The sequence below is a fragment of the Calidris pugnax genome, unplaced genomic scaffold (assembly GCF_001431845.1).
Source record: "Calidris pugnax isolate Ruff unplaced genomic scaffold, ASM143184v1 scaffold133, whole genome shotgun sequence".
In the NCBI taxonomy this organism is placed as follows: domain Eukaryota; kingdom Metazoa; phylum Chordata; class Aves; order Charadriiformes; family Scolopacidae; genus Calidris; species Calidris pugnax.
Window position 1 is genome coordinate 7227217 of NW_015090977.1, and position 15582 is coordinate 7242798.

A 15582-nucleotide genomic window follows, 5' to 3' on the forward strand; every position below is an offset into this window, starting at 1 on the left:
AAGCAGAGAAAATGCATCAGAAGCAAACTTACAGGCACCGTATCTTGCATGGCACAAAATAGTTCCATCTCGTATCTTCTGCTTTTTTCCCACTTCTCTGAAATTCTCTTACCTACTGACATAGTGAGAACTACATGCTGTGAAAAATCACAGTGTCTATGTTATATATTTCTGACAAGCCCTGGTATTATCCAGGGAACAATCCATTACTTATATATCGAGAGGTGAGAGCATGTGCCTTTAACTCATGTTAACTCCCCATGATTTCAAATATAAACACTTCTCAGAAGTGGGTAAGTCAAATTGAAGGCATTAGGATTCTGTCGTGTCCGGTTACAGTCAACCTTTGCATTGTAGCCTACTACTCAAAATAAAAAACAGTGTTTTTTCGATCCAGTGATTTTTGGCTGAGCTAAGCAGCTGTTTTGTTGTTGAAATGTTTCAGAGAAATGGCTTTTTTGCAAAGTGTTTTCCAGGTGTGAAATATCCTCCCAGATCTTCTAAGAAACTTCTAGATCTTAAGGTAGGTCCGATTATATTAGTGTCTGGGTACGTGGGGCCAGGTTTGGTTACACATTTGGGAGGGAAGCTGGGAGTGCCGCGAGGGATTTCTGGACACACTGAGATGGTCAGTTCTCTGGTGAAATTAGAGTCTGTTTTCTCCAGGTGTGTTGATGGGGGAGGTAGTGGGATTTCTGTGGCTTAATTTTAAGCACTGAAATCAGCCAGGCTGAGGTGATGGGAGTACTGAGGACCATACCTGCCCCTGCTAAGGCTTGTAGTGAGGGTCTGGCTGTGTCCCCAGAGGTGGCAGCAGCCCTGCCTGGAGCCAGAGCTGCAGCTGGGGTCCCCTCCTCTGCCAGAGCCCCCCTGGGGAATGAGTCGCCTCCGTGATGGTGGCGTGGGCTCAGCTGCAGGCATTGACCTCTCCTCTATCCTTCATATGCACAACTTTAGATGTTGTGTCCCCTGTGCACCACTGTGGGGGCTGATGGGATCCCTCACAAAACGCCCAGGTTGTGTTTTGAAGTCGGGTCACCCTAAACTTGTGTTACCAGAAATGGAGAAAATTGCAAACTGAACGGCTCCTCTGGGAGCAAAGCCATCCTAAGGCACCTGGGCTTGTAAAACCAGCACCTTGCACCTTGGCTGGATTTTGAAAGCAAGGCAGATAAATCCTTCCTGCTGTTGCCTCTGTGGCTCTCAGCCGAAGCACCTTCATTGTTTCGAAAATCCATCTAGCATCTTTACCATCTGGTCTATACAGCTCTGATCACAGAAAGGCTATTTGAGGAGAAAATAAATGCTTTGGGCCAGCAAGCCCTGGACCTGCCTGTCTTTACTCATAAATCCTGCAGGGTTTGATGAACTGCTCACCCAGAGAAAGTTTCTGATGCGCGTATGCGCTGGCAGGAGTAAGACCCAAAGCAAATCAAGTTATGTGTGACATCAAGACACACTTGCAAAAACAATTTTAATCAATTACAACTACAATTGCATGCTGTACAAGCCGCAACTGGATTGTCTTATGTACCAACCGATCATATTGGGCATGTAAGATTAAATTAAAGTTTTCTAATTGCATTTAGGAACATACAAAATACTACAGTCTAAAGTGTAGCAAATTAATTCTTCAGGCGTAGCCTAATTGGATGGAAATTGATTTATCATGTTTGGACCAAATGAGGCAGTAAGGCATGACTAGTAACAGTGAGGTAAGGAGAACATCGTCTGTGTGTCAGAGAGATTTAGAGAAAAGGGTATGTCCAAGAGAAGTGAAGGGTGTTATATTGAAAATCTCTCTGAAGAGGGAAGAAATGATACATTGAGAGTCTCCGTCATTCATATATACAAAGTGACTGAAAAGCCTTTGATTATTTCTGAAACTCCAGGATATAATTAGGTCAGTAAGGGAGGGAAAAGATATGTTTCTAGGCTCTGTAAATATTGTTCTTCTGTATAAGGACAATTTTGGCCGATCAAGCCATTCTACTAATGCATTGTAGAAGTGGATATGAAACTGCTCCTTTGTAAGAGTCATGCAGAATTTTTAGATAGGCAGGCAGTAGGGCCGGGGTGGAGGCATCCACAGAAAAGGTCTCACTCTCTATAGGAGACACCCTATAGCAGGAGACACCTTGAGCAACCTGCTCTAGTGGGAGGTGTCCCTGCCCAGGGCAGGGGGGTTGGAACTCGATGATCTTTGAGGTCCCTTCCAACCCAAACCAGTCTATGATTCTATGATTCTATTTTAGAGTAGTTTCTGTATCTCTTTAAGTTCTCTATAGACACAGTTCAACTCTGTAGCACTTTCTTATAGTAATGGCAGAAAAAGCTTTTGAATTTACCTCCCTGATTCACCTGTTGCATAGGGTGAGTCTTCCCTTTGGTTAACGTATGTCCCAGCTTGTTTTGGCTGCCAGGCTGGGGACTGCCCTGAGGGATGACACAGAAGTGCCATAGCCCAGGAAGCACTTGCTGGGAAAAACCTGGTGTGGAGATTGTGGGTTGGTACCAGGTATTGTTTGTGGGTAGAGCAAAGGTGGATATACAGGGCTATAGGATGTTCTGCACTTGAATGGCTTGGTCCCATGCCTTATGGAGAGCTTTGCACTGTGCAAAAGCACCAAATGTTGTAGCTTAACATCAAACACATCGTTTTGTGCAGTTTAATATTGCAGTGGTCTGTTGGGAAGAGTGTTGCAACCAAAGGCTGGATGCAGGCTGTGGGAGGGTGGGCATCTGGGCTTTGTGGTGGACCCCTCCTGAGATCTCCTTGTCCAAGGCAGGACAGAAGTGCTTGAAAATCACCTCTGTGAATTCAGGACAGCAGCCTTTTTTATTCAGTGACTGCCTTTTTGGAGGCAAGGGGAATGTCAGCAATATTCTTGGAAATGAGTGGGCCTGCTGTTGCCCCCCTCCAGAGGGTCAGTATCAGCTGCTCTGGGTACCTTCCCTCTTGTCTTCACACCCATTCATGAGAGTCTCAGTGTTTTCCACTTACTCAAATATTATATCAGAAACGAGGATTTTCATACTGAACAAACTAATTCAAATAGCCTACTAAACATGTTCAAGAGATGCTTAATATTATTAATAATACAAGTAAAATTAAATTTGCTTATCACAATGAGAGGAAGAAGAATAAAGTTTATTAAATCTCACCACCAAAAGCGCTGACTTACTGAAAATAACAAGTCTTCATTAAGAAGAAGCTAATTTGCCATAAAGAATTGCTTTACTTATGTAAAGGGACCAATTGCTCTAATTGTGGGCAGCACACAAAATGCTTCCCGGAGAAGAGCAGAGCTGCGCTTTCTTGAATTTTAACTGCACAGGTTCTTGTGGTTCTGCTCTCCCCAAAGTGAAATGAAAGCTTTAATCATCTGGAAAATTAGAGGATGGCATTTGGGGTATAGACACAGAAGCTGAGGGGAGATGCTTCTGGCTTCCTGGGGAAAGTCCAGCCCTCAGATTAACTAAAAAGGGTATTTCTCTCGTGACTTAGAGGGTGGACCTGGTTAAAAGCTCACAACTGATTGGTATCTAGCGGTTAATTTGGAGGCCGTCAACTATGAGGCAGTGAAATCCTCAGTCAATAAAGGCTGCATCCGTGTTTTAGCAGAGCCTTGCAGTTGGTGAGAGCTGGGCAGCCCATCCAAAAGCCAGTGAGGGAGTGAACGATATGGTGACTTTATGTTTGCTCCCTTTCTGCCAAAGAGGACACAATAGATTTAAGGCAAGGAGTCTCATTTCCTGGGGCTGTGGGAAATTCACCTACTCCTGAAGTTGGCTCTGACCTTGCAGTTAGTTCATGGTGGGTTCACCTTGTGAACTTGTCAAGCGAATATTGTGCAGCAAAGCAGAGGAAGGGCATTGATTGGCTTTACTTTCTTTTCTTGTTGGTCTCCCCCCTACCTCTGTGTTTCCAAAGGAACTTCTTCTGGCTTCATGGAGCAGCAAAACATAGGGTAAGATCTGGTATCTCTCACATGAAATAACTGTACAGAACAGTAGCACCTGTGTGCTACTTTAGTGTCCTTTAAGTCTGGTTAAGAACATTGATATTGCAAACCACCCACAGTTGCACAAAGGAAAAAAACTGGGATATTCCCCCATCTAACTTTATCACCTAATGGCCTTCTGTATGGATGACATTTTTCCATCTGCTGTGGGGAGAAAGTGACGCAGCTGCACAAAGGAAAAAAGTGGGATATTCCCGCATCTAACTTTATCACCTAATGGCTTTCTGCATGGATGACATTTTTCCATCTGCTGTGGGGAGAACGTGGCTGCTGAATGCCACCAGATAAAACGGGGAGCCCAGGGCACACGGCAGCGCTGGCAGATGCAGTGATGGGCTCTGACAAAATTTCGGTGACTGTATGTAGAGTTTCACACCCAATATTTTTTTTTAAAGTGTTTTTTTTTTAAAGTGTCATTATTCAGTGTGCTGTTTTCCTGTACTTGTAGGATAGCAGCACTTAGCTACAGTCTAGATTTGAACAAGTGAAAATTTATAAGACTTGCATTGAAAATTTTCAGTCAGTGCTGTCAAACACATGGTATCAGTTGCTAACTTCAGTTTGTATTTTAGCTGTATGTGGCTAGAGCCCAGAACAGGACTAAGCCATGCCATGGCTTGGATATGGGACATTTCCTGCCCAGCCAAAGATATGCTTTGTGTTTTTTTGGAAAGCAGTATCAGCACAACTTTGTGAGCTGAAGACCCACCACTGGTGGGACTGTACGTGGCTTCATTGAAGCCACAGGAGCTGCTCTGATTTATATCGGTTGTGGATCAGCCTCAGAGCCTTAAAATGTTCCTCTGAGTGACTCTGAGCACATCCTCTCCTCCGGTGGAGGCAGGCCAGAATGGAAACTGAAAAGCAGGAGAAAAAGGCCAGAGACAGACACACTCCTGAGCAATCCAATGCCGTAAAAGTAAATCCCTGTGGAGGCTTCTGGGATTATTTAAAGGAGGTGGTGAATGACTCAGAATAAAAATATAACATAGTCCAGAATCACCAGCTGTGTTTGCCTTCATACGGTCTAACAGTGATTGTGTGCTGTGTCTGACAATGAAAACAGAGTAAAACTCTTCTGCTGGAGTTCACAGGCTGCCAGATTTCTGGGCAATGAGACACTTTGGAGAAAGAAACTACCCTTCAGCCGGGGGAGAGCCTTCCTGCCTGATTTCCTCCAAGCAGCCTGTTCGGGGTCAGTGGGTCCCAGTCTCATGGATTAACTGACTTCGTAAGGAGACTCGCATTAGCAATGTTTTTATAAATGCTTAATAATAGCTTTTACAGAGGTGATTAATATGTGTTGTATCAGATGGTTATATACATTTCAGTAGTTAATGTTGTAAGGCATTCATAGGCAATCTATGCGTCTGCTGGTCTCATAACAATCTGTATAAATTGATTAGCTACTTATCCAAACATCCTTTAACTAACCCTTTGGAAGCTGTTTATAAATACACCCCTAATAGAAAACACTCTCACTCAGCTGTTCTGACCTTGGGCAGAGAGCAAGAGGAATCAAGTGCATTAATTCCTGGGAAGTCCAGCTAATGATAAGGGTAAGATTGGTGTTGCGTGTGGGTGCGTGCCTGACTCGGGGAGGTTTCCTGGGACGGGTGGCTGGCTGGCTGTGTGGTTGCTCCTGGCCCACACGCGTGGCTGCACACCAGCACGGGGCTGCTCTGGTGCAGAAAATAGGGCAGGATGCTCCCAGCAGCACAGCGCTTCTCCCGGGAGCTCCCCAGCGCCTGCACCGCGCTGCAGGGGGGGGTCTGTCAGCTGGGACTCCTGAAACACCAGGGCTGGAAATCAAGACATCTGAGAAGGAGAAACCCATATGATGGGATGCACCAACCCCTCTGCCAATTCTCTTTGTGTGGAGACACAGCAACATCTTTGCTCTGCCAGCTCGGCCTCCCTCCTGTCTCCCTTGACCCCATTTCTAGGGCATTCCCAGCACATTTGGCCACCAGCCCCTTTTCCCACCCCCTCAAGCAGGTTTCAGCCTTATTTGCCTGCAGTTCATATATTTCCCCTGCCCCAACACTGCCTGTGCTGCCGTGTCCAAACCACCACCATGGTGCCAGGGATGAAGACAAAGGCTGATTTTTGGCAAACTGCCGCTGTAATGGCCCATACTCACAACTCAGAGGGACAAGCATCGCTTCTCCAGGTGCTTCTGCATGTGGTCCCTGTATTTTACAACGATCTGTTTTATTACCTGCTTCGGGCTGAACAGAAGCAAGCTCAGAGCACGTGTGTTTAATGCTGAAGGCAGCATATGCAGAGCTAAATCTTCCACTTGTGTGAATCGGTCCAGCTTTCCTTGAGCTGCAGGAGCTGCCATCGTTCACATCAGCTGGAGATCTGCTCTGGCAGCTCACCTGAAAGCTCTTGAAGGGGTGGTTTCCTTTTCTTTTTGCTGAGACAACTGAATGTTCCACTTTTCCACAGGATGGTGTTCATGCCCAGCAGAGACACCGAGCAGCGGGCGCTGGTGGGAGCGTGGAGCTCAGTCCTTCCAGACACCACGAACCGTGCTGCAATGATGGCTGGAATTTGCCAAAATGGGCAGCATAAATATGGTGACTCTATTACAAAAGAAGTACAAGGTGGAAGAAAAAGGAAGGAAGTATTTTCATTAGGAAGGGTGCTATTTGAAATAAAACAAGCCACGCCTTAATTAAAAGAAGACTATCCACAAATTTTAGCCATCTCTATAAATCGCTCCTTGCAAAGCAGCAGGAGGATTTCACTGACAACAAGTGATTTTTGTCAAAGACACACAGAAATTTTATCCTTTCGAGTTTTTAATAGCTCTGCTGTTGCAGGTGGTTTATTTAAAAACAAGCCATAACAAAGCTGTTTCAAAAAAACATTTGAAATAATTTTAATAGTGATTACTGCAGGAAATCACATTGATTAGTCACTTAAACTCTTTTCAGAAATCTGTCCATGTTTTCTGGTGAGATGCTTCAATCGTGTGAGCAGAGCAGTCTCTGTGTTGTAGATCTTGCCCATCAAGGATAATTCTGACTCTTTTTCCCTCTTTCCTGTGGTCTCACACCCAGCCCTACACAGATATTGATTCCTCCTTTTTATTCCCAGGACTTAACTAAATAAACCAGGTCTGTCTTGACTCCTTGGCATCTGTTTCCCCTCTTGCAAGAATATCTACACAGTGGCAAACCGTCTGTGATCAGGCAAGATTTATTGTTTCACTGATTCCTGGAACTGAAAATATTAATGATGTAAAATATTGATTTGAAAAAACAAAGCTCCGAGTTGCTCTGTGAGCCTCTCGCTCAGGCACGATGCTGAGATGTCCATCCATTTTCCATTTTCATATTTATTGGTAAGTGAAAAATCAGGCATGTCAAGCTGTTCAATTTCTAAAGTGAAGTACTTCTCTCCCTCAGATGCACATGAATAATTCTCATTAACCTTCAAGGGATTAATGCAGTTTCTTGCAAATGGCTGCAATATACAGTATTTAATATTTATGCTTTCCATATGGCTAGTGCTGTCATACATTCTTGTCAAACACGCTGCACAGTTAATGATATTTTAACTAAATGTGGTCCGGAAGACCTGGACGTTTGAGGGACAGTTGTGCCCATCTCCATTTTTATGGATGCTATTTGAGCCTCGTAACAAAATTCCTAAAGAGATTAAATCAGCCACTCTACTGAAACATAATGTTCAGCTGCCCTTAACGCGGAGCTAAATGCGATGTTGTGAGATGACACACTGAAGCCTCGCCAGCTGTGTACTATCCACACAGACCTCAAAGGGCCTAAAAAGACGTAGATAGAAGATGAACTGGGAACAGTTTCCAGGCTGGAAAACAGAACAACAGACGGGAAAAGTGTCTTGGTCAAAGGCCCAGCAAACCAGTGCCAGAGACTGGGAGAAACAGTGCTCTGATCTGTCCTCTGGATAGAACCGTGCTGTCTGCAGGATACCTGTGCTCTGTGTGTCTCTGGCTCACCCAAACTGGTGTTAACTGGGGTGACGGTTGCTATGGGGCCAGATTGGTCACTGGGTTTCAGTGGGGAGATGGCTCTGCCCTCATGTGAGCCCATGGCTCAGGCTGTACCACTCTGTATTCAGCACATTAGATCAGGCTGACAGACACCAAATACAGTGCACATCTATCAGGATGAAGCAGTTTTCAACATTTTCTTATCATTTTTCCCCCTGCAATTAATTTTGATAACTTTTTAAAAAATGCAGACGTATGTTTTATCTGAACAAGCTTTTTGGAACTATTCAAAATAAACTAGGAACTTGATTGCAGTCTTCCCATTTCAAGTTTTCCTGTAATCTGCTGGATGTTCCCTCATTGAGACACACCTTGCTTCGTTCCTTTTTTTCCCACCCCTTACCCCAGAAATGAGCACGTTCAGAATTTCTATTCAATGTCAAGGCAAGTGTCAAGAATTTCACTGTTGATTCTGGGTATGTCTGCACGGGACCCTGGCACATCGGCTTTTCGCTGAAGAAACCGGATGAAGCTGGGAAATATTCTTTGCTAATTCCTCTATTTCCATGTCCCTGCATTGCTGAGGAAGGAGAGATGGTCACAGACTGCAGGCAGGAAACCTCCTGCTCCTGGGATCTCAGCCCAAACACTGCTGCCCAGTTCCCATGGAACCCTTCTGCCCAGTAGCTGCCTCTGGTAAAGCAATCAAAAGGGAAAGCAAACAGTTCCCTTCAGCTTCTAACTTCATGGACTAAAAATCCTCTATCAATCAGAACCATAGCATTTCTTCCAAAACTAAAACCTTACTCTTTTGGTAAAGGGAAAGGAGCTGTAAAAGGTTGATGGTTCTGCTGCCATGGGAGGGGTTTGTGGAGCAGGGCCATGGGTTGTGACAGTCGTCCCAGCACAGCCAGAGAGGACAACCTGCTGCAAAGAGATAAATTAGCAGGATCCTCATGGCACGTGGGGATGGCTCCTGTGCTGTAATAACTAAGCCATTCATCTTTCAAGTCCAAAGCAGAAGGAGAAAACAGGTAGATGGGAACAGGCAAGAAGGTGAAGAGCTATCTTGAGTTGAGATCTTTAAAAGAGGCTGAAGAGCAAGTGAGAGTCAGGGCTGCGGCGTTGTGCTGCCGACACAATCGGATGCTGGTGTTGTCTGGCCCACTCAAAGCATCTGGAGTGTTATTTTTTCTTAGTTATAATTATAGACACACTTATATTTTAAGGTCAGCCAGTGCCAAGCAGGGTCATCGCAGCTCATTAAAGCAAAATTAGCTTCCCCATATTTGCCCTTCTTGCACCAAACAAAAAATCCTGCCTGTAATGGTACAGTACGTGGCCTATGAGTGTGCCCATAATTAAAAGGTTGAGCTACTCTTGTAAACAAATTACCATGAACAAAGGGGTTTACAAATGCCGGCTAATTAGTTTGGATTCCCTAAAGCTTTTAGCTGTTTTTTAATTCAATAACACAGTGTAAATTCTCTAGCCTGAAAAGTCTAATAGGAATTGGCAGAAAACTAAATAATTGATATTGTCAGCGATTGCAGCAGCAAGCCCTCGAATGTTATTGTCTGCCAGTAAGCAGGACTGCCGTGATTTCCTGAGAGGATAAAGAACTGGTTTTAATGAATTAACAATATAAATGGTAGACAGCTGGCTTTCAACAGCAGCTCAGGAGGCAACGTTTCAAGTTGAGGCCGTGGACCAGTGAAAAAACCCTCAGCCAGGGACTTGGTGAGAGACGTGCTGGTCACCCCTCCGTGCTGAGGGCCAAAATCCCTTTTGCTTTATTCTCCATGGACACCCCCTTGAAGGCTTCAGGCTGGTGTCCAAGGTCGGAGGGGAGAGGAGGGAGCTCTGCACCTGAACAGAGACCAGAAAGTATCGTTGGGGAAGGGAGAGGATGCCTCAACCCACACGAGCTGCAGCTGCTGAGAGGGTGCTGAGGAACAGATGTAATAGGGAGCAGCAGGGTGCTAATGAGCAGCCCAACAGGTTGTGTGTATTCTACAGCTTCCCCAGGTTTATGGATTACGGAAGTCATGTGAGTACTTCTTGAGGAACCCCTACCAGTCACACCACAGCATGGTATCTGCTGGGTAAACTGGTTTGAGAGGGTAAGCTGGGCTCCCTCTCAGCAAGAGTGATGGCTTTGGGGATCTGTTCATGGCTCTGCTGCTCTTCTTCTGGTCCAGGTATTTCTCCTGGGTTTCAGTGAGAGATGTGCTGGTCACCCCTCTGTGCTGAGGGCCAAAATCCCTTTTGCTTTATTCTCCACGGACACCCCATTGAAGGCTTCAGGCTGGTGTCCAAGGTCGGAGGGGAGAGGAGGGAGCTCTGCACCTGAACAGAGACCAGAAAGTATCGTTGGGGAAGGGAGAGGATGCCTCAACCCACACGAGCTGCAGCTGCTGAGAGGGTGCTGAGGAACAGATGTAACAGGGAGCAGCAGGGTGCTAATGAGCAGCCCAACAGGTTGTGTGTATTCTACAGCTTCCCCAGGTTTATGGATTACGGAAGTCATGTGAGTACTTCTTGAGGAACCCCCACCAGTCACACCACAGCATGGTATCTGCTGGGTAAACTGGTTTGAGAGGGTAAGCTGGGCTCCCTCTCAGCAAGAGTGATGGCTTTGGGGATCTGTTCATGGCTCTGCTGCTCTTCTTCTGGTCCAGGTATTTCTCCTGGGTTTTTTTTGATACTTGCTTTAAAGCACAACGAACTGACTAAATCCCTGAGAGTGTAACTTGGTCATGTCATATGCTTCTATGTGACTTAATCCACATTGCCCACCTGTATCTCAGTTGTGTTGGAAACCAGCACTGTGTAGGACTCTAGGCAGGCCACCTTCTGGTCTCCCAGCCTTACCAGACTTTCTCAGCCTGCAGACTTTTGCATCCTTATCAAAGTAACAAAGTACAGCGTAGTGACAATGGTTGTGTCATGCGTAGGTTTTTAAGGATATTTTTTTTCTTGCAAAAGCGAAGCGTTTAGTCTCTGAAGAAATGTTTGTATTGGATCCGTTCCTGTGGGAAGCAGCGGGTTGCCTGTGTGCTCTCTGTGATCAGCCCCACCATCTCTTTTATCAGCACTCTCCTCTTTGTCACCAAAGCAGTCTGCCTGCTTTGAGTAGAAGGTGGAAAGAGCCGTTCTCCACCCGCTCCTCCCACCTATCCCCAAAGAAGAGCTCAGAGCAGATTAGTTTGGTCTCCACCAAAAGCTATTGTTTTAAAGCTATCAGTTAGTAGCAGCTGGATCTTGACCTTGCTTCTTACTTTGATGTGAAGGCAACTATTGACTTTCAGGTAGGCGAGCTGTTAGCATCTCATCCGAAGAAGGTCAGGGAGATGAAACATCAAGAAAAATCAGAGCAAATAGTGTTATGGGCCACAGCTCGGCAGAGTTAATAGCGAGTGAGGATGTGGAGACAGAGAGTTGCAGTGGGTTTGAATATACAGGGCCAAATCCCAAGCTGGCATCAGCTGGTTAGGCTTTGAAGGCAATGACCTGGTCCTGTGCACAGCGCCTGAGGATCCAACCTGGAGCAGCCTCGTCCGAGAGCTGGAAGTGCTTGTCATTGCTAGCAACAATGGCAGAAAGAAAAGAGAACTCTTTTTCCTTTTTTCTTTATTTGTTGAAAAGGCACCGGTTTCCTCTGAAGAGAACTAAAATAGCTTCATACAACGAATTGGCAGCCTGGAATATATCTCTTAATAGCCAGTCTGAAGCACAGCAGAAGAGCATCTGATTCTTTATAGAGCATAATGTACAGTAATGCCACTCAGAGAGCACTTCAACAAAAGTAACGAGTTTCACAACTTTTTAAGCATGCAAACCTTTCTGCTTTCATAACCCTCCAGTACTCCCATCTCAGGTGGCCTGAGACCAGTCCTTCCCTCTAGCCCTTACACCTAGTAGAAAGCTTTCCTTCATCCTTGGAAGAGGAGGGCAGTAACTCCTCATCTCTGCATATCTGTTCCTGCTCTCCTGGTTTCCCCCCAGGCTGCTTTCCTAGGGCAGGGCTGGGATGAGTAGAGAGAGAAGGAGCAAATCCCTGCAGGTTGCTCAGCCTGAAGGTAATGGTCTGTCTCCCTTTAACAGCCTTTTTCTCCCCAAACCCAAAGGAGTGATCAAACTAACGAGTTTATTTGCTAGCAAGAGGAGCACCTGAGATGCATTTAGATCCTGCAGAATACTGAAATCACTATGTCTTTGTTTATTGTTGCCACCACTGCTGCTCTGAGGGATGTGTGGCTTAGTCCAGGAGGTGTTTTCAGGGGTATGATGTCATGCCACCTCTCAGTATCTTCAAATGAGCTCACTGAATAGGTTCTTAGTTGAGGTTATGGATAGTTGTGCTTCCAGTGCACAGTAAATACAAGAAGGAGAAGCTGGGGCTGGGAGAATTTGCATCACTTGGGTGTGCGTGGTTAATCAAAGTGAAGAACCAGGAGGATTTAGAGCTGCATGTGGGCAGAAAGCTGGGACAAACCTTGAGTGTTGGTAGTGTTGAAACCTGAATCTTCTCTGGCCATCCCACGCTCAGGGAGCCCCTTATCACCACAGCCCACGGGTTTAACGCAGAGCGGAGACAGGATGGACTAGATTTACGATGGAAATGGGGCAAAGCGTCGTTCAGAATGAAGGCTCAAGAGCTGAATCCGAAAGGTTCTCTAATTGAGGAAAAAAGTAGCTTCTCAATTAGGAAGCTCAGCTTACAGTCAGATGAGGTTTGCACAGAACACTGAGTTTTTGTTAATTCATGCCCAAGTACAGCTCTGGGGCCTGCTGGGTACCCTCCGCTCCCATTGCAAGAATTCACCACACTCTGCAGACTCGCAGCCTACTGGAACAAAGGTTAAACTGAACTTTATTCATTCAGAAAACAAATATGCCTTTTTTTTCCTTACCAGCTTGACAAGCTGTAGATTTATTCACCTCGTTTAGACTTAGGGGCTTTGGTTCCCCACCGGTGCTCCTGAGCCTCCCCAAATGCTGAAGAGCATAAACAGTTCCTCCACCCTGGGATAGGGGATGTTTGTTTCAAGGTCATAGTGGCTCAAGCTGTTTGTGTTCTTGTTGTAGGATCCCATCCAAATGTTAGGAGCCGAAAGGAGAAAAATGCAGGTCTGATTCTCAGCTGATGTAAACTGGAGTAACTCCATTGTGTTCAGTGGAGACGTGCGAGTTCCTGCAGCTGTGACTCCATCTGGAGACAGGTCCTACAGCTTTCCCAGCTCATTTTAGGGGGTCCTCATGTCCAGTCTGTCTGGTCTGAAACAGACTTTGCCAGGTCAAAGTGGCACTGGAGGCACCTCACAGTTTCTCAGAGAAATAAACTTTGCTGGGTATGGCAGCGGGAGGATGGATGGTGTTATTTAACACTGTTAAGGAACTAAATCTTGCCTGATGGAGCCTGGCACTTTTGCTGTGGAAAAATTATTTCCTTTTTCTCCTCCTTTATTCATCCTGCAGTAACAGTTCTGAGCTTTCCCTGGCCAGTATCTAGGGTTTGTGCACGTAGCTGCTTTAATAGCAAGTGAAATGGTTCAGCCAGGGTCAAAGGACTCAACCTCTGGGGCTAAACTGCCGTCCGTTCCCCATGTGCGAGCTCCTCTTACACTCTGCTGATCAGCACGGGTGGATTAGCAGATCCTCCAGGCTAAAGCTCCACATGATAGGCAGGCTGCAGACTCCCCAAAGACCTTACTTGCATTGCTAGGTGACCATAACTAATACTCTGGTTCTTGCAATAGGTCTCGCAGGGAGAGTGTGGCACAGGAGGTCTAGACATCAGAGGGAACAGCAGCACTGGGCTGTCAGCCTGTTCCCGTGGTTTTAGATTGCAGCGAGGGATAACAATGTGTTTGCTTGGATGTATTAGCCAGGCAGGATGTTCCCTCTGTTTGCTTTTATGTAGGCTCTAAAAGATAACCCAGAATTTGTGAGTCCACAGGCAAGTATACCAAATGTTTAGGCTGAGCAGTGGCTGGATGGACCGTAACATCCATTTGATGCCCCCAAAGCATGGTGTTCAGTTGTATGGCAGTGACATTTTAGAGGGTGACATTGTTATTTTTCAGTGTGTGCACATCTGCCCAGTGTGTCCAACCCTGCCCAGTCTGTGGGTCACTGAGCTGACACTCTGAACAGATAAAGCAAGGCCCTTTCCGCTCTGCAGAAGGGGAACTGGAGTTCACTAATATTTAATCTCCTGCCCAAGGTTATGCAGGAAGGTTGTCTCAGGACTAGAACTGAACGCAGACCTTGGATTCCTCACCATGAGCCGGCAGTGTGCGCTGGCATCCCAGAGAGCCAAACCCATCCTGGGCTGCATCAGGAGAAGCATGGCCAGCAGGTCATGGGGAGGTGATTCTGCCCCTCTGCTCTGCACTCGTGAGACCCCACCTGGAGTAGGGTGTCCAGCTTTGGAGTCCTCAACACAGAAAGGACATGGACCGGCTGGAACAGGTCCAGCAGAGGGCCACAAAGATGCTCAGAGGGATGGAGCACCTCTGACAGGCTGAGGGAGCTGGGATTGTTCAGCCTGGAGAAGAGAAGGCTCCGGGGAGACCTTATAGGGGCCTTTCAGTACCTGAAGGGTGCCTATAGAAGAGCTGGAGAAGGACTCTTTGCCAGGAAGGGTAATGATAGGACAAGGGGAAATGGTTTTAAATTGGAAGAAAAAAGATTCATATTAGATCTCAGAAATTTTTTACTATGAGGGTGGTGAGACACTGGAAGTTGTGGCTGCCCCATCCCTGGAGGGGTTCAAGGCCAGGCTGGATGGGGCCTTGAGCAACCTGGTCTGGTGGGAGGTGTCCCTGCCCAGGGCAGGGGGTTGGAGCTTGATGATCTTTAAGGTCCCTTCCAACCCAAACCAGTCTATGATTCTATGATTCCCAAAGCCGTGCTTTAAACAGACGGACGTCTGGGTGAGGAGGGGGATCTAATAACACGGCAGGACGGAGCCTCCCTGGTCTCAGGTGACACTGAGCAGAGTCTGGGATGCGCCTGCGAGAGCGGAGGGGACCCAGGAGGCCCTCGGTGAGAGCTGGGCTGAGCTCAGCAGCTGGGTCAGTAGTTCTTGCACAGTCATTCTGGGGATTTTTCCTGAGAAAATACAGCAGGAAACAGCCTGGCTCTAACCAATCCTTCCAGCAGCACTCCTCCTGCTCCTGAGCTTATATTACTTTTATGGGAGCACTGGTGTGCTTTCAACTAAGAAAGACAACATGCAGCTCACAACTAAAATGTCTCTTCAGACACTCTATTAACATTTCTGTGTATTGGGTTGCAAGCGAAATACTGCTGCTGCAGTGAGTCTGTGACTGCAAATAGCCCACCCGGGCACAGGGAGGGGATTTGGAAATGGCCTGTGTTTTGGGGAAACTCCATCTCCAGGCAGCTCCTCAAACAGCAGCATTCAAGGGCAGGCTGACAGAGTTGGGGGGGTTCAGCCTGGAGAAGAGAAGGCTCTGGGGAGACCTTGGAGCCCCTTCCAGGGACTCCAGGAAAGCTGGGGAGGGACTCGTGATCAGGGAGGGGAGCCATAGGAGGACGGGG